Source organism: Pongo abelii, chromosome 1, assembly GCF_028885655.2.
Source record: "Pongo abelii isolate AG06213 chromosome 1, NHGRI_mPonAbe1-v2.0_pri, whole genome shotgun sequence".
NCBI classification, from domain to species: Eukaryota; Metazoa; Chordata; class Mammalia; order Primates; family Hominidae; genus Pongo; species Pongo abelii.
In genome coordinates this window covers 206,169,726-206,188,879 of record NC_071985.2, presented here as the reverse complement: position 1 = coordinate 206,188,879, position 19,154 = coordinate 206,169,726, and the positions used below count along the sequence as shown (strand labels likewise).

General features: G+C 41.0%; 1 protein-coding gene across 2 annotated transcripts in view; it reads right to left on the bottom strand.

Annotated features, from left to right (window-relative positions):
- WASF2 (WASP family member 2) overlaps positions 1 to 18,253 on the bottom strand; it is an 86,940-nt gene extending 68,687 nt beyond the window's left edge. The window contains exon 1 of one of the 2 annotated variants that reach the window (XM_024249467.3): positions 18,044 to 18,253. The gene's annotated coding sequence lies outside the window, so the exon portion shown is untranslated. Of the gene's footprint in view, positions 1 to 17,409; positions 17,950 to 18,043 lie in introns of those variants that run through there. The other variant, XM_063714085.1, reaches the window with a different exon arrangement.
- Positions 18,254 to 19,154: the final 901 nt, after the last annotated feature.

Genomic DNA, 19,154 nt, shown 5'->3' with positions numbered 1-19,154 from the left:
TCTCCAAAAAAAAAAAAAAAAAAAGGAAATCAGGCCAGGCAGGGTGGCTCGTAACCCCAGCACCTTGGGAGGCCGAGGCAAGGATCGCTTGAGGCCAGGAGTTCAAGACCAATCTGGGCAACAAAGCAAGACCCCATCTTTACAAAAAAAAAAGGGGGGGAAGAAAATTAGCATGGCATGAAGATGTGAGCCTGTAGCCCTAGCTACTTAGGAGGCTGAGGTGGGAGGATCCCTTGAGCCCAGAAATTCAAGGCTGCAGTGAGCCATGATGGCACTACTGCATTCCAGCCTGGGAGACACAGCAAGACCTTGTCTCAAAAAAAAAAAAAAAAAAAGGAAACAAACAAAAAAAAATTGTGCTTTATAGGGCATGATCATAAAAAGTGAAAAGACAACCCACAGAATGGGAGAAAATCTTTGTAAATAATGTATCTGATAAACAACCTGTATCCAGAATAAAGAACTATTAAAATACAATAAAAGGACAAATAATCCAATTTTAAAAGAAGCAACAGATTTAAATAGACATACAAATAGCCAATAAATGGCCAAGAGCGGTGGCTCATGCCTGTAATTCCAGCACTTTCGGAGGCCGAGGCGGGCGGATCATGAGGTCAGGAGATGAAGACCATCCTGGCTAACATGGTGAAACCCCTTCTCTACTAAAAATACAAAAAATTAGCTGGGCGTGGTGGCAGGTGCCTGTAGTCCCAGCTACTCGGGAGGCTGAGGTTGCAGTGAGCCAAAACTGCGCCACTGCACTCCAGTCTGGGCGACACAGCGAGACTCCAGACTCCATGGCCAAAAAAAAAAAAAAACAAGTTACATTGTTAATCATTGAAAAAATTGTAATAGTGGAGGAAAGAGGGGTATTGGAAGAAACAACACAGTAAGTCTTCACTTAACTCATCAATAGATTCTTGGATATCACCATTTTAAGCAAAACAATGTATAACAAAACCAATTTTACCACAGTCTAATGTAAACAAGAGTTAAGTTCCTATAGCATATTTCTGGTCACAAAAACATCACCAAACTTCTAAAGAAAGACCAAAACACTTCTAATATTAAACACTGAAACAAATGTGAGCTATACAAACATTTAAGAAAGATTAACAAAAACAAGAAAGATAAGTATTTACCTAATTATTCCAGTTCAGGGTCATGGGTGGCTGGAGCCTGTCCCAGCAGCCCAGGGAGCAAGGTGGGAACCAACTCCGGGCAGGATGCCATCCCATCAATCACACACGCACCCACACTCACTCAGACTGGGACCATTTAGAGACACCAATTCATCAAACATGCACAATTCTGTGATGCAGGAGGAAACCAGAGTACCTGGAGGGAAACCAAAGTACTGGAGAAAGCCCACACAGATGTGGGGAGAATGTGCAAACTACACAGACAGTAGCCCCGGCCAGGAATACATTTTTTTTCTCATCAACACTATAACGCAATGAAGTTGAACAAAATAATGTTATTCAAAGACCTGTTGTAATGGCCATGAGTTGATACTTGTTGAGGCTAGGAGATAGATGCACAGGAGTTCATTACATCATTCTCTTTACTTATATGTATGCTTGATATTTTTCATTAAAAAGTTGTTTTTTTTTAATCTTCAAGCACCTCAATTTAAAAACAAAACACTTCTTCCAGACTTCCCATTTTACTTAAAAATAAAACACACCCAGGCAAAGTGGCTCATACGCCTGTAATCTCAGCACTCTGGGAGGCTGAAGCTGAAGATCACTTGAGCCCAGGAGTTCAATAGCCTAGGCAACATAGTGAGACTCCATCTCCATAAAAAATAAAACAATTAGGCTGGGCACGGTGGCTCACGCCTGTAATCCCAGCACTTTGGGAGGCTGAGGCGGGCGGATCACAAGGTCACAAGATCCAGACCATCCTGGCCAACATGATGAAACCCCGTCTCTACAAAAAATACAAAAATTAGCTGGGCATGGTGGTATGTGCCTATAGTCCCAGCTACTCAGGAGGCTGAGGCAGGAGAATCGCGCCTAAACCCAGGAGGCAGAGGTTGCAGTGAGCTGAGATCATGCCACTGCCCTCCAGCTTGGGCAACAGAGTGAGACTCTGCCTCAAAAATAAAAATAAAAATAAAAAATAAAAAATAAAACAATTAGCCTGGCATGGTGGCCTGCATCTGTAGTCCCAAGTACCCAAGAGGTTGAGGTGGGAGGATCACTTGAGCCACAGAGGTTAAGGCTGCAGTGAGCCATGATCGCACCACTGCACTCCAGCCTAGGTGACAGAGTGGGATCTTGTCTCAAAAATAAAACAAAACAAAACAAAATACACGCAAAACTCCTGGCCAGATGTGGTGGCTCACATCTGAAAGCCTATCACTATGGGAGGCTGAGGCAGGAGGACTGCTTGAGGCCAGGGGTTCGAGACCAGCCTGGGCAACATAGAGAGACCCAATCTCTACACATAAAATTTAAAAATTAGGCAGGTGTGGTGTTATATAACTGTAGTCCCAGCTACGCAGGAGGCTGAGGCAGGAGGATCACTTGAGTCCCAGGAGTTCAAAGCTGCAGCGAGCCATGACTGTGCCACTAGCCTGGGAAACAGAGCAAGACCTTGTCTCAAAAAATAAATAAACAGAACTCCTTAACAGTCCTAAAAAGCTTTGAAATATCTGGTTCCTACCCATCTCTCCAATCACATATTTTGTTACCACCATTCACTAATATATAGCCATGGTAGGCTTCCATCACTCTCAGAATACACTAAGGATTTTCCTGATTCAGGGCCTCTGCCGTCAACAGTTCCTTCTCCCTGGAACTCTCTTCCCTTGTTTCTCTATTTGGATGGTTCATTTTCATTCTTCACTTTCAGTATATCACCTTCTCAGAGAAGCCTTTCCTGACCATCCTTATCTAAGTTCCTCTATTACTCTCTATTATAGCACCCTATTTTATTTTCTAACATACCTCACAATCGTTAACATTTTATGTCTTTTTGTTTTTTGTTTTGTTTTGTTTTGTTTTTTGAGACAGTATCTGCCTCTGTTGCCCAGGCTGGAGTGCAGTGGCATAATCTTGGCTCACTGCAACCTCTCTGCCTCCTGGGCTCAAGTCATCCTCCCACTTCAGCCTCCTGAGCAGCTGGTACTACAGGTGCACACCACCACACTCAGCTAATTTTTGTATTTTTTGTAGAGATGGGGTTTCACCATGTTACCCACGCTGGTCTCAAACTCCTGGGCTCAAGTGATCTGGCCTACGTCGGCCTCCCAAAATACTTGGCCTCACGCCTCCCCAAGTTGGTGTGAGCCACTACACCTAGCCTTATTTATGTCTTTACTGTCTATCCAAGGCTTCCCAAACTGCATGACAGCATGGACCTTGTTTCTTCTCAAGATCACTGAGTTGTATCCTTAGTAGTATGTGACACACAGTAGGCACTTGATAAATCTGTTGAATGTTAAACTAATAACCCAATACTAGGCATTATCCTATTGTTGAATGTTTAATATACCAAAGGCTTACAGAAAACCTACTGTTTATGAGGCCTTAGGTAACACATATACACATCTGATGAGAAGATACATGGTGTCTTAGGCCATTCTTGCATTGCTATTAAGAAATATCTGAGACTGGGTAATTTATAGGCAAAGAGGTTTCACTGGCTCACAGTTCTGCAGGCTGTACAGGAAACAGTGCCAGTATGTGCTCCTGGGGAGGCTTCAGGAAGCTTTTACTCATGGCGGAAGGAAAAGCGCAAGCAGGCACTTCACATGTGAACTCAGAGCGAGAGCTCACTTATCACCAAGGGGATGGCCCGAGCCATTCATGAGGGACCTGCCCCCATGACCTAAACACCTCCTACCAGGCCCCATCTCCAACACTGGGGATTACATTTCAACATGAGATTTAGAGAGGATACATATTCAAACTACATCACATAGTATAATGAGAATTAAGTGGATAAAATTTAAAAAAAAAAAACCTCTTCCAGAGGCTTCTGAAAACAGCAAATAAGTAGACTATTTTACCCCCAGAGAATTCATTTAAAAACAGAAATAAGAGAGTTGTGACACAGTCCCTTCTCTAAAGATGTATAAACAAAGGGTCCCCAAGGGATCAAGGCTGAAATCTACCACAATTAACATTTTTAGAAATTATCTAGAAAAAACAATAGTGAAATCTTCCCAGTTTGCAGATGACTCTACAGCAACACATAGAAGTACAATGGTGCAAGGCTCTATGTGTTCAGGAATGTGAAAAACAGCTTCCATGTAGACAAAAATAAGGTAATTCAGTGACAGAAAAATAGTTCAAACTATAATTATCAAATGATGGGCTCTAAAGCTACCTGTTTTAACATAGGAAAGGGGTTTCAAAGTCCCTAGACTGTACCCTGAATACAGCTACAAAAAGGCAACAAAATACTGGCTGTCATTATGAAAGCTTTGGAAACACAGAACATATTATCCTATCCTTGTACAAACCAAAGTGTACCTGTACCTAGAATAGAATGTGTAGTTGTAGTCATCATAGCACAAAAAAGGTAAAATAGAGAAGGCCTAGAAAGATATCGCAAAAGACCAAAGGGACCAGAGGGGCTTCTATATGAGTACAGATTTTTTTTAAATGTCTTTTTAAGGCCAGGCGCGGTGGCTCACACCTGTAATCCCAGCACTTTGGGAGGCTGAGGCTGGCAGATCACATGAGGCCAGGAGTCCAACACCAGCCTGGCCAACATGGCGAAATCCCATCTCTACTAAAAATACAAAAATTAGCTGGGCATGTTGACACATGCCTACAATCCCAGCTACTCAAGAGGCTGAGGCAGGAGAATCACTTGAACCAGGGAGGTAGAAGTTGCAGTGAGCAGAGATCATGCCACTGCACTCCAGCCGGGGTGACAGAGCAAGACTTCATCTCAAAAAATAAAAAATAATCTGTTGCAATGAACAAGTATTACTTTTGTAACTTCAAAGAGATTTTAAAAATAAATAAATCTAGGATATTAGAAATGGGAGGCAGGCCGGGTGTGGTGGCTCATGCCTGTAATCCCAGCACTTTGGGAGGCTGAGGCAGGTGGATCACTTGAAACCAGGAGTTCAAGACCAACCTGACCAACATGGTGAAACCCCGTCTCTACTAAAAAGAGACTTGGAAGGCTGAGGCAGAAGAACTGCTTGAACCCGGGAGGCAGAGGTTGCAGCGAGCCGAGATCCTGCCACTGCACTCTAGCCTGGGGGACAGAGGGAAGACTCTACCTCTAAAAAAAATAAAAAAGGAAAGAAAGAAAAGAAGTAGAAAATAAATTTCATGCAAATAGCAAAGCAAAAAAAAAAAAAAAAAAAAGGATATGATGTAAGAATAAGCAAATTAGTAGCTGTGGTTTGTTGGAAAGAACTCTAGATATGCATCAAAGGACTTGGGTTCGTATACACATTAACACGGACAAATGTGAAAAACTATGCTGAAACAGAAAAAGTCAGACACAAAAGTGTGCATACTGTATGATTCAAGAACAGGTAAATTTAATATGTGGGGATAGAAATCAGAACATTGGTTGCCTATAAAATGGTGGAGATTGACTGGAAGGGGAACTGGAAGGAGGGAACTTTGGAGGGTTATAAAAATGTTCTATTTCTTTTTCCTTTTTTTGAGATGGAGTTTCGCTCTTGTTGCCCAGGCTGGAGTGCAATGGCGTGATCTCGGCTCACTGTAAACTCCGCCTCCCAGGTTCAAGCGAGTCTCCTGCCTCAGCCTCCAGAGTAGCTGGGATTACAGGCATCCGTCACCACACCCAGATAATTTTTTGTATTTTTAGTAGAGACAGGGCTTCTCCATGTTGGTCAGGCTGGTCTCCAATTCCCGACCTCGGGTGATCCACCCGCCTCGACCTCCCAAAGTGCTGGGATTACAGGCGTGAGCCACTGCGCCCAGCCAAAATGTTCTATTTCTTGATGTGAGTGTTGGCTACATAGGTGTTTACATTTGTCAAAACTCATCTAATTATATACTTCCATCTCACTGTATATAAGTTTTACCTTTAAAAATCTTGGCTAGGGCCGGGCGTGGTGGCTCACACCTGTAATCCCAGAGCTTTGGGAGTCCGAGGCGAGTGGATCACAAGGTCAGGAGTTCAAGACCACCCTAGCCAACATGGTGAAACCCCGTCTCTACTAAAAATACAAAAAATTAGCCGGGCGTAGTGGCAGGCACCTGTAATCCCAGCTACTTGGGAGGCTGAGGTAGGAGAATTGCTTGAACCCAGGAGGCAGAGGTTGCAGTGAGCCAAGACTGTGCCACTGCACTCCAGCGTGGGCGACAGAGTGAGACTTCATCTCAAAAAAAAAAAAAAAAAAAATCTTGGCTAGGCTTGGTGGCTTACACCTGTAATCTTGGCGGCACCTTGGGAGGCAAAGGTGGGAGGATCACTTGAAGCCAGGGGCTGGAGACCAGCCTTAGCAACATACCCACACCTCATCTCTATTTTATTATTTAAAAATTCCAAATAATTTTAAAATAAATAAAAACCTCATTTTAAAAAAGACATTTCAATTTCAAATGTTCCATTATTTAGTTGAATAATTTTGAGGAAGTTAATCTCTCAGAACCAGTTTACTTTATCTATAAAATGCAGCTACTAATGGCCTGGCACGGTGGCTCACGCCTGTAATCCCAGCACTTTGGCAGGCCGAGGCGGGTGGATCACCTGAGGTCAGGAGTTCAAGACCAGCCTGGCCAATATGGTGAAACCCCGTCTCTACTAAAAATACAAGAATTAGCTGGGTGTGGTGGCACATGCCTATAATCCTAGTTACCCAGGAGGCTGGGGCAGGAGAATCGCTGGAACCAGGGAGGCAGAAGCTGCAGTGAGCCGAGATGGCGCCACTACATTCCAGCCTGGGTGGCAGAGCAAGACTCTGTCTCAAAAAAAAAAAAAAAAAAAAAGTAGCTACTAATATATCTCAAGTGCTGGGGACTGACTGTAATGGTATACAACAAAGTGGAGCACTATGCTTTGCAAATTATCATCCAATGAATGCTGAAGGAACTTTAAAAGTAAAGACAGGGAAGAAGTTAGTCTTATAATTCTCATAATTCCACAGATGCCTTTGGTATTCAGGAATACTATTCTTTAAAGACTATCAATATTCTACAAAGGGAAATTCACTTATAGTTCTCAATTGTGAATGAAAAGGAGTATCAATAGGCATGACCCAAAACCTTCTTCTACACAGTTAAACAAAATTTCTCAAGACTTAAGAGCAAACTTTTTAAACTGAGTACTTATGGCCGGGTGTGGAGGCTCATGTCTGTAATCCCAGCACTTTGGGAGGCCGAATTGGGCAGATCACTTGAGGTAAGGAGTTCAAGATCAGCCTGGCCAACATGGTGAAGCCCCGTCTCTACTAAAAATACAAAAATTAGCCGAGTACGGTGGCAGGCACCTGTAATCCCAGCTACTCCAGAGGCTAAGGCACGAGAATCGCTTGAACCCGGGAGGCAGAGGTTGCAGTGAGATTAGATGGCACCACTGCACTCCAGCCTGGAAACAGAATGAGACTCCATCTCAAAAAAATAAAAATAAAATAAAATAAAATAAAATAGAATAAAATAGAAATAAACTGAGTACTTGCTAGAACAAAGGCATAATCCAGGTATGAAGGAAGGAGAGGTTTCAAATAGAAATACTTGAGAGTAAATGAACTGCTCTTGTTACTTTACTATGTCAATTACAAAGCTTAAAATTCACACAAGCCACACGACATATTTAAGAATGCATGTGTTGGGCCAGGTGCGGTGGCTCACACCTGTAATCCCAGCACTTTGGGAGGCCGAGGCGGGCGGAGGTGAGTAGAGCGAGACCATCCTGGCTAACACGGTGAAACCCCGTTTCTACTAAAAATACAAAAAAATTAGCCGGGGGTGGTGGCAGGCGCCTGTAGTCCCAGCTACTCCCAGCTCCTCCCTGTAGTCCCAGCTACTCAGGAGGCTGAGGCAGCAGAACGGCGTGAACCTGGGAGGCAGAGCTTGCAGTGAGCCGAGATCACACCACTGCACTCTAGCCTGGGTGACAGAGCAAGAGTCCGTCTCAAAAAACAAAAACAAAAACAAACAAAAAAAAAGAATGCATGTGTGGAGGTCAGGAGATCGAGACCATCCTGGCTAACACGGTGAAACCCCGTTTCTACTAAAAATACAAAAAAAAAAAAAAAAAATTAGCCAGATGTAGTGGCACGCACCTGTAGTCCCAGCTACTCGGGAGCTGAGGCAGGAGAATCACTTGAACCTGGGAGGTGGAGGTTGCAGTGAGCCGAGATCACACCACTGCACTCCAGCCTGGGCGACAGAGGGAGACTCCGTATGAAAAAAATAACGCATGTGTGTATACACATACACATGTTCACTCAAATTGGAAATGAATCAAACCACTGCTTTTTCTCAAAAAGCCTTCCGTATTCTCAAAATAAGAAACTTGGGGCCAGGCGTGGTGGTTCACGCCTGTTAATCCCAGCACTTTGGGAAGCAGAGGTGGGCAGATCACTTGAGGCCAGGAGTTTGAGACCAGCCTGGCCAACATGACAAAACCCCGTCTCTACTAAAAATACAAAAATTAGCCAGGCGTGGGGGTGGGCGCCTGTAATCCCAGCTACTCAGCTCAGGAGGCCGAGGCAGGAGAATCGCTTGAGCCCGGGGTGGGCGGGGAGGGCATGCGCAGACGCTGCAGTGAGCCAAGATCATCGGGCCATTGCACTCCAGCCTGGGCGACAGAGCAAGACTCCGTCTCAAAAAAAAGAAAAAAGAAAAAAAAGAAACTATTTTGTTCAAATGGAATTAATCTTATAGCTGAGAGTACATCTCAGACTTCTCTGTATTTTACCAAAAGAAAAACAGAGCTTGAAAAGAAATATCACAGGCAAAGTTTAATAGCCTCTCCTATCAATTTCAAATTATTTATTAGTCTGTGGAAATCATGATGAAAAGCAAATTTTTCTGAGATACTTCTATATCTGAACATTATTTCTTTAGCAAGCATTCAACAATTCTTGTTTCTATTCTTCTCTTTTCTAATTCAATTCTGTTTGGTTTCTAAGTTAAGAAGTGTGTTTCATTTGCATAAATGGTAACTATTCTGAGATACTATTCATAACTATACATTTGAATTCTGTAAAGTACCATTCATAACTTCAAACAGAACAGGAAAAAACACTCATTCAACTTTACCTTAATGATGACTAAGACATGAATGATTATAATGTTATATTGTACAGAGTTGGCCAAAAGAGAATGAAGTCTTCAAATGTTACCACTACCTTGTCATTAATTTATGAATGCCCAGAGGAACCAAGGACCACTGCCTTGACCAATCCGCCTGTCACAAAAAATACTGAGCTTAGAAAAGCATGCCCTTTCTAAACATGTTTTTTGGAGTTATGAAGTGTCTATGCAGGGACATCAAGAGATACATCTTAGCCATGAAGCTCAAAAATTAGCAAAGAATCCTGACAAGTTCTGGCAAGTTCTTTATATAAGCAATGCTGGTTATCCTTTAGGCGTTAAACTTTTCAGCTATGAGCTTTTCTGAGAAACAGTCTTTCATGTAAGGTAGGTAGTAATATTCCAGTAGTTCTTTACTCTATCTAATCTTAATCAGTGGTAGAAATTAAATTTACATAGATCTGCATAAATAATTCAGCTATCTGTCCTGCTCTAATATATTTAAACCAAATAAAATAAAATTTGAACAGAATAAAAATAATGGGGCTATTTTTAAATGGTCAACTCCTGATTTTTCTCATTTTCTTATCCAAAGTCAGAGACAGGAACTGCATAACCAGAAAGAAGGAGAAAAAGGAGAACATGCACCTGAGGACATCTATAATCACTTTCCTCTATTGCTCCACCACTCCTACCCTTATTGATACAGTAGCTCTCAACAGGGGGAAATCTATCCCCCCAGGATAAAAGTAACAATATCTGGACACATTTCTGGTTATCACTACTGGAGCAGAGGGGGTGCTATTGGCATCCAGTCATCCATCCAGTGAGTAGAGACCAGGGATGCTGCTTAAGTATTCCTGGTCTGACCATAAAATGGAAGAGGAGCACACAAGAATGAAGCAGAATACAGAGGCCATAATTAAAGCATTATTAGTATCTCACGCCTGTAATCCCAGTACTTTGGAAGGCCGAGGTGGGCAAATCACTTGAGGTCAAGAGTTGGAGATCAGCCTGGCCAACATGGTGAAACCTCGTCTCTACTAAAAATACAAAATTAGGCCAGGCGTGGTGGCTCACATCCGTAACCCCAGCAATTTGGGAGGCTGAGGCGGGTAGATCACCTGACGTCAGGAGTTCCAGACCAGCCTGACCAACATGGTGAAACCCCATCTCTACTAAAAATGCAAAAATTAGCCAGGCGTGGTGGCGCATGCCTGTAATCCCAGTTACTCAGGAGGCTGAGGCAGAAGATTCGCCTTGAACCTGGGAGGCAGAAGTTGCAGTGAGCCGAGATAATGCCATTGTTCTAGCCTGGGCAGCAAGAGCAAAACTCTGTCTCGGAAAAAAAAACAAAAACAAAAACAAAATTAGCGAGGCATGGTGGCACGCACCTGTAATCCCAGCTGCTACTAGGGAGGCTGAGGCAGTAGAATCCCTTGAACCCAGAAGGCAGAGGTTACAGTGAGCCGAGATCATGCCACTGCACTCCAGCATGGGCAGCAGAGTGAGACTCCATCTCAAACAACAAAAAGGGGGTGAGGGGTCTGGGCATGGTGGCTTATGCTTATCCCTGTAATCTCAGCACTTTTAGGGGCCAAGGCAGCAGGATGGCTTGAGCTCAGTTTAAGACCAGCCTGGGCAACATAGTGAGACCTCGTCTCTAAAAAATTTAACAAATCAGGTGGGCATGGTAGCGCTCACATATAGTCCCAGCTATTTGGGAGGCTAAGGCAAGAGGAGGACTGCTTGAGCCTAGGAGGTTGAGGCTGCAGTGAGTGAGCTGTGATATTGCCACTGCACTCAAGCCAGGGCAACAGTGAGACCCTGTCTCAAATAATAATAATAATTTTTCCCATTCCCTAGTCCAATCACACATTGACTCCACTTGCAACTCTTGATACAGTTTCTCACCCTTTGTATCTCCAAAACAGTGAAGGTACCATTCTTAGGAACTATGGAGCCACCCCAAGTAGGTGGATGAATTCAGGCCCTCAAAGCAGGCAGCTACTTGGTTTCTTAAAGGACAAAATTCCACAAATCCATGCTGTCATGGGGCTTCCTTCTAAAGAGAAAAAATAATTCTTCATCCTCCAACAATACCAGTCCACCTCACTCTACAGTAGAGATGTCCGAGAAAACTAAGAGTAGCCTGAGTTTTGAAAATGTGCTCGTAGAGGCCCTTGGCCATTTAAAGAAACCACCCAAATTCATATGGCTGGTAAACAGAAGTTTCTCATATAGCATACACTTAAAATAAAAATACTCAACATTAAATGTATTTTAGTAAACTCCTTACACCAAGATGTGCAAATTGTGGAAGCCTCATAAATTAAAAATAAACAAAATTTTGACCCAAATCCCATCGACAGTTTTTACCTCATTCTAAAGAATACTCTAGGTTGGGTGCAGTGGCTCATGCCTGTAATCCCAGCACCTTGGGAGGCCAAGGCAGTTGGATCATGAGGTCAGGAAATCGAGACCATCCTGGCTAACAAGGTGAAACCCCGTCTCTACTAAAAACACAGAAACAAAAAATTACCCGGGTGTGGTGGCGGGCACCTGTAGTCCCAGCTACTAGGGAGGCTGAGGCAGGAGAATGGTGTGAACTCGGGAGGCAGAGATTGCAGTGAGCTGAGATTGCGCCACTGCACTCCAGCCTGAATGACAGAGCAAGACTCTGTCTCAAAAAAAAAAAAAAAAAAAAAAAAAAAAAAGAATACTCTAAAGGAAAAAAATCAGCTTTAAAATTTGGCAAACATGGCTGGGTGCAGTGGCTAATGCCTGTAATCCCAGCACTTTGGGAGGCCGAGGAAGGTGGATCACCTGAGGTCAAGAGTTCAAGACCAGCCTGGCCAACTTGGAGAAACCCCGTCTCTACTAAAAATACAAAACTTAGTCGGGCGTGGTGGCAGACGCCTGTAATCCCAGCTACTCAGGAGGCTGAGGCAGGAGAACTGTCTGAACCCAGGAGGCAGAGGTTGCAGTGAGCCGAGATTGCGCCATTGTACTCCAGGCTGGGCAACAAGAGCGAAACTTGGTCTCAAAAAAAAAAAAAAAAATTGGCAAACATGAATCTACAGATCTGCATTTGATTTGTTTTTCTCTGAATTATATGCAAAAAGTACAATTCTCTTACATGCTATACAAAAAATGATGAGCAAAGACCCTACAAATCACTATTTAAAGAAGAGGTGGGGTCAGGGCATGAAGTCTCACACCCATAATCTCAACACTTTGGGAGGCCAAGGTGGGAAGATCACTTGAGGGCAGAAGTTTGAGACCAGCCTGGGCAACATTTCGAGAGCCCATCTCTACTGTTTAAAAAAAGAAAAAAAGAAAAGAAATAAAATTTTTAAAATTAAAAACAAAAAAGGTGGAGGGTGTCATTCTAACATTTCAGAGACCAGTGAAGATATTAAAGCATAAATTGTGGTACTTAAGGAAAAATGCTTATCAGGCACATTTTAATCACAGTAAGATTTCTGTATGACAGAAACAAAAAAAGGTGTCTTCTATGTAGTATTGTTTTTAGGACCCATGACTTTGAAATTAACTGGGCTATACAATATTTTTCCTTGTAATTGCTCTTGTTATCATGTAATTTTGTTTGTTTGTTTGAGACGGAGTCTTGCTCTGTCTCCCAGGCTGGAGTGCAGTGGCGTGATCTCAGTTCACTGCAACCTCTCCGCCTCCTGGATTCAAGCGATTCTCCTGCTTCAGCCTCCTGAGTAGCTGGGATTACAGGCGTGCACCACCACACCCGGCTAATTTTTGTATTTTTAGTAGAGACAGGGTTTCACCACGTTGGTCAGGCTGGTCTCGAACTCCTGACCTCATGATCCGCCCGCCTCAGCCTCCCAGAGTGCTAGGATTACAGGCTTGAGCCACCGCGCCTGGCCTATCACGTAAGTTTCACCTACAGAGATCTACAGTCCCTTCACTTTATCTCCAAAATGCAAAGGCTGTGAAAAATAAATTTTTCATTATTCATTTGGAGGCAAAACCTGACAAGAAATGACATAAGGCTAATGATAGTACAGTATTTATCCCAGTTAATATGAACATCCAGACATTTTACTACAGAAATAATAATGCATCTGATTTAAAAAGTGCTGCCCTGACCTCTCTGGGGTATTACATAACACATAGTACCATATTTCTTTTCTAAAACCCCAAAATCCAAAAATTTTTAAATTCGGATATACATTTGGTCCCAAGAACTTTTTTTTTGGTGCCAAGGATTTTGAAAAAGGTACTGTGGACTGGTATACTAATTAAGACTAATTATTTTACAGAAAATATAATATATTGAGAATGAATGTATTAATAGAGCTTCACATGCAATAACTTCAGTGTCTTCACAACTATCATGTACACACAATCCTAGAAAATAAAGCATAAAAAGACTTAACATGTCAAAAGCCAAACACATTATTATGTGTTTTTCAAGTGATGGTGATATTTGCATCCTCTAATATCTAAATCAATTCCTTAGGTTGAAATCACAGTTAAAATATAGCCAAAGACTCAACTGGGCGCGGTGGCTCACACCTGTAATCCCAGCACTTCAGGAGGCCGCAGCAGGTGGATCAACCAAGGTCAGGAGTTTGAGACCAGCCTGGCCAACATGGCAAAACCCCATCTCTACTAAAAATACAAAAATTAGCCAGGTGCGGCAGTGCATGCCTGTAGTCCCAGATACTTGGGAGGCTGAGGCAGGAGAATTGCCCGAACCTGGGAGGCAGAGGTTGCAGTAAGCCGAGATTACGCCACTGCGCTCCAGCCTGGGTGACAGATATATATATATATATATGTGTGTGTGTGTGTGTGTGTATATATGTATATATATATAAAATACACATTATATTTTACATATATAACCTATACATTATAGATTATATATTACATATTACATATTATCGTATATTATAATATATAATATACGATAATATATAATATATTAATATATATTAATATAATATATATTTATATATTATATTAATGTAATATATATTTATATATTATATTAATGTAATAATATATTATATATTATATTAATGTAATAATATATTATATATTATATTAATGTAATAATATATTATATATTATATTAATATAATATATATTATATATTACATTAATATAATATATATTTATATATTATATTAATAATATATATTTATATATTATTAATGTAATATATTATATATTATATTAATATATAATATATTGTATTAATATATAAATAATATATTGATATATTATATTAATATATAATATATTGTATTAATATATAAATAATATATTGATATATTATATTAATATATATTAATATATTGATACATTATATTAATATGTCTTTATATATTGATATATTATATTAATATATCGATATATTAATATATCGATATATTAATATATCCTATTTATATATTGCTATATCATATTACAATATATTTATATATCATATTAATATATATTTATATATTATATTAATAATATATTTATATATCATATTAATATATATTAATATCTTTATATATCATATTAATATATATTAATATATTTATATATCATACAATATATATTAATATATTTATATATCATATTAATATATATTAATATATTTATATATTGATAATATATTATTTTATATATTAATATATGTTATATTAATATATATTGATAATATATTATTTTATATATTAATATATGTTATATTAATATATAAATATTTTATATATTACATATTAATATATTATAATATATTATATTTTAATATATTTATATAATCTACATTTATATATTATATACAGATTTTATATATAATCTCTATATTATATATATCACATATTATATATAACATATATAGAGATACTTTTTTTTGAGACGGAGTCTCGCTCTGTCGCCCAGGCTGGAGTGCAGTGGCGCGATCTCGGTTCACTGCAAACTCCGCCTCCCGGGTTCACGCCATTCTCCTGCCTCAGCTTCCCTAGTAGCTGGGACTACAGGCGCCCGCCACCATGCCTGGCTAATTTTTTGTATTTTTAGTAGAGACGGGGTTTCACCGTGTTAGCCAGGATGGTCTCGATCTCCTGACCTCGTGATCCACCCGCCTCGGCCTCCCAGAGTGCTGGGATTACAGGCGTGAGTCACCATGCCCGGCCTATAATATATATTTTATATAAATATATATTTAATATATATAAATATAAATATATTTAATATATATTAAATATATATTTGTTAATATATATTTATTAATATATTATTAATATATTTAATATATTTATTAATATATATTATTAATAAATATATTATTAATATATATTAAATATATTTATTAAATATATATTTATTTATATATTTATTAATAATATATATTATTTATATATATTTGATATATACAAATATAAATATATTTAAATATAATATAAACATATTATATATTTATATGTTATATATTATGTTATATAATATATATTATATAATATAACATGTTATATAATATATATTAATATATTTTATATATATATTTTTTATATGATATATATATTATATGATGTATTATATCATATTATATGATGTATATTATATATTATATGATGTATATTATATATTATATGATGTATATTATATATTATATTATATTATGTATATTATATATTATATTATATTATGTATATTATATATTATATTATATTATGTATATTATATATTATATTATATTATGTATATTATATATTATATAATGTATATTATTATATATTATATATTATATAATGTTTATTATATATTATATATTAATTTTATATTTTTATTATATATTATATATATTTTTATATATAAGACCGAATTAGTAATATGCTGAGAAAAAGAATAATCCATTGTAAATAACTTATTCAATAAAATGCTCTGATTTTTAAACAACTATTCTCAGAGGATTTAAGATTTAAAATTATTTCATTCTAGAAGAAAACTGAACAAATTACAATGGACTTTTTCTACGAAAGTACAGCCTGGGACATGGATAGAGACAGGAACAGCTCTTAAAGATACTTGAACAGGAAAAAGAGTTTCACAGTTCTTTCCTTCCTTCGTCCTGTAGTTGCTGCTTTTCTGGTTTTAGAATTTCAAACAAAGAAATACATACTGGCTCCACAGCAGTGCTAAGAAACGCCCTCTTTCTCAGCAACTTCCTCTTCCAATTTTCTTCTCCACTATTGACATATGAGAACAATACCCATAGCCGTCCCTACCATTCTGATTAACCAAAAGCTGTAAGGTTTGGAAAAATTAAGGGCAGCAAGTTATTGTACCCAACTACCACCTACCCCAAATTCACAATCTTCACTCATTAGAAGTAAAGTAACAGGTTGCACAAGGAAAGGGATATTAAGCTTAATCAGAGGCGGGCTATTGAACCTTTCACCCCAAGAAATCCAAAGAAATCTGAACAAATGGGAAATTTCTCCCATCCCAAGAAAATGTGGCCCTCTGATGGAGGAGAAAAAGCGAATGGGCTGGCACCACTCTGAACCAAAGTCTAGTCTATACACCAATAGCTGCTGAACTTTCTTCTACAGGCAACCCCACCAGGATTCAAATGGAGCTCTCTGAGGTCCTGACACACACTTCAAAGGGACTTTTACGACTTACAAATAGTCCTTTCCAACTTACAGACTGAATAAAGGGGCTGGACTTATAATTAACCTTCCAGAGATCAAGACTGTCCCCATGCCAGAAGTCAAATCACATATCTGAAGCCAGACCTCTGCCCCCATTTGTAACAAGGCAAACTTTCCTAACACTATCTTTTGAGTGCGCAGTGACTTCCCCCTTGCCCAGCGATTCTCAGAGGAAACAATTTAGTTAAGTAACCTCTGCCCTTTACTGTGTGACCTTGGGCAAGTTACTTAACTCCTCTGAAACTTAGTTTCCTTATGTGTAAATTCTCAAGAGTCACTGTAAAAGTTAAATAAGAACATATGCCTAAGCAAGGGTTGACACCTAGTAGGGCTGCCATAAAAGTTCTTCCTCTTCCTTCTAACCCTCCTGACTTCTGGGCCTAAATTCCAATCACAGCCCCAAGGGGCTCCAAGGAGTCCTTCCTCTTCTCCGGTTCTATGGACAACCGTATTAAAACTTCCCCTCTCAGAGGCTCTAGGATTCCTGGAGAACCAAGAGGACCCCAACTCACCCCATCATGGTCTGGGTAGCACCCACGTCCTCCTTGGAACAGCCCCTTTAGACAACTCTCCTCCTTACTCTGCAGACTATCCTGTACGCGCACACACTCACACGCACTCTTACACACACACAGTGTCCTCCTCCCGCTCCTCAATTTAGCAGGCCGGGGCCTCAACGGGCACCTCAATTACTTCATGGTCCAGAGATGGAAACTGAGGCTCAGCCTGGGGAAGAACTTGTCCAAGGTCTCAGACAACAGCTGGGACCCAACTCCTGTACATACATCTGCCGACGAAACCCTCGTTTTACACAGGGGGTAAACTAAGGCCTAGAGAGGAAAGTGACTTGCTCAAGATCACACAGCGAGCTGATGGCAGAACCAGGTCAGGCCGGGACACTCACAGTCCCTCAGACTTGTGGACTCCTCCAAGTTTCCGAAGGCGACTCTGGGTCACTCCCTCCCTCCCTGAGGGGGTGGGGTGGACTAAGACACCACCCCGCGCTGACCGCTCGCCCGGCCTCTGCCAGTCCGCAGTAGGAGTCGCGGCACCCACTCCCCCGGGACCCTCCACGGCTCGGGAGAAGCGGCCCGGCCGGGGCCCGCGCCTCCCAGCGGGGTCTACCCAAGGGGACTTGTTGCTCACCTGGCCTCCCGCAGTCGCCGTCAGCGACAGGAAGGGTCGGCCGGCCGCCAAGTGTGTGCTCCCGTGGACCGCCTCGCGGGCTGCCACACGGCCGGACCCCCCTCAGCGCGCTACGCCCCCAGCCGCGCTCGCCCGGCCTGTGTCCGCCATTACGCGATTCCCCGCCCTGGGACGCAGCCACACCCCACCAATGGCCCTGATTGGCTCACTGCCCCACCCACCCGGGGCTTCGGGGCATTCCATTGGCCTGAGTAAAACGCCAGTTAAATAACTACGCAAAAGACGTACTTACGGGTACCCTCCCGGGAGCTCCACCCGGGCGACTTCCGCAATCGGAGTAAACAGCGGGGTGCAAACCAAGTGAAGTGGGGGGCGGAAATTAAGGTAAACCGACTCCTAAGTTCAAAGTAGGGAAAGCTCACCTAAGAAAGTGTAAAAACTCGTACAAAGTGTGTTGAAAGATGAATTCGTCTTGTTAGCCTTGAAAGAACCTCAATATTTAGTGAAAGGAAGGGGCCAAACCCGTAAACTTTCTGTGGACACCCCTCAAGTTGCACATAGTGTTGTCCCTTCACTCAGGTCTCAGCCCGGGCAGAAAGTAGGGTGGGGAGAGTGAGTCACAAGCTCTATCCCGTCCTACACAATCCATCCGGGGCGGGGCCCGGGTCCTGGGAATGGGGGATAGTACTGAAAAGCCGTGGTCAAGTGAGCGGAACCCTGGTTCAGCCACTTCACTCTGCGACCTCAGACAACTTTCAGAATTTATCTGGGTGTCAGTTTGTCCTTCTGCAAAATAGGAGCAGTCGTCTGTGCCTCACATGCGGGAGTGGTTGTTGAGGACTCATGCATGAGTGGGGAATATGCTCGTCTTGTTGATTATAAAAGGCTGCAGCTGGCCGGGCGCGGTGGCTCATGCCTGTAATCCCAGCACTTTGGGAGGTCGAGGCGGACGGATCACCTGAGGTCAGGAGTTCGAGACCAGCCTGACCAACTTGGAGAAACCCCCATCTCTACTAAAAATACAAAATGAGCCAGCCGTGGTGGCGCATGCCTGTAATCCCAGCTACTCAGGCGGCTAAGGCAGGACAATCGCTTGAACCCGGGAGGCGGA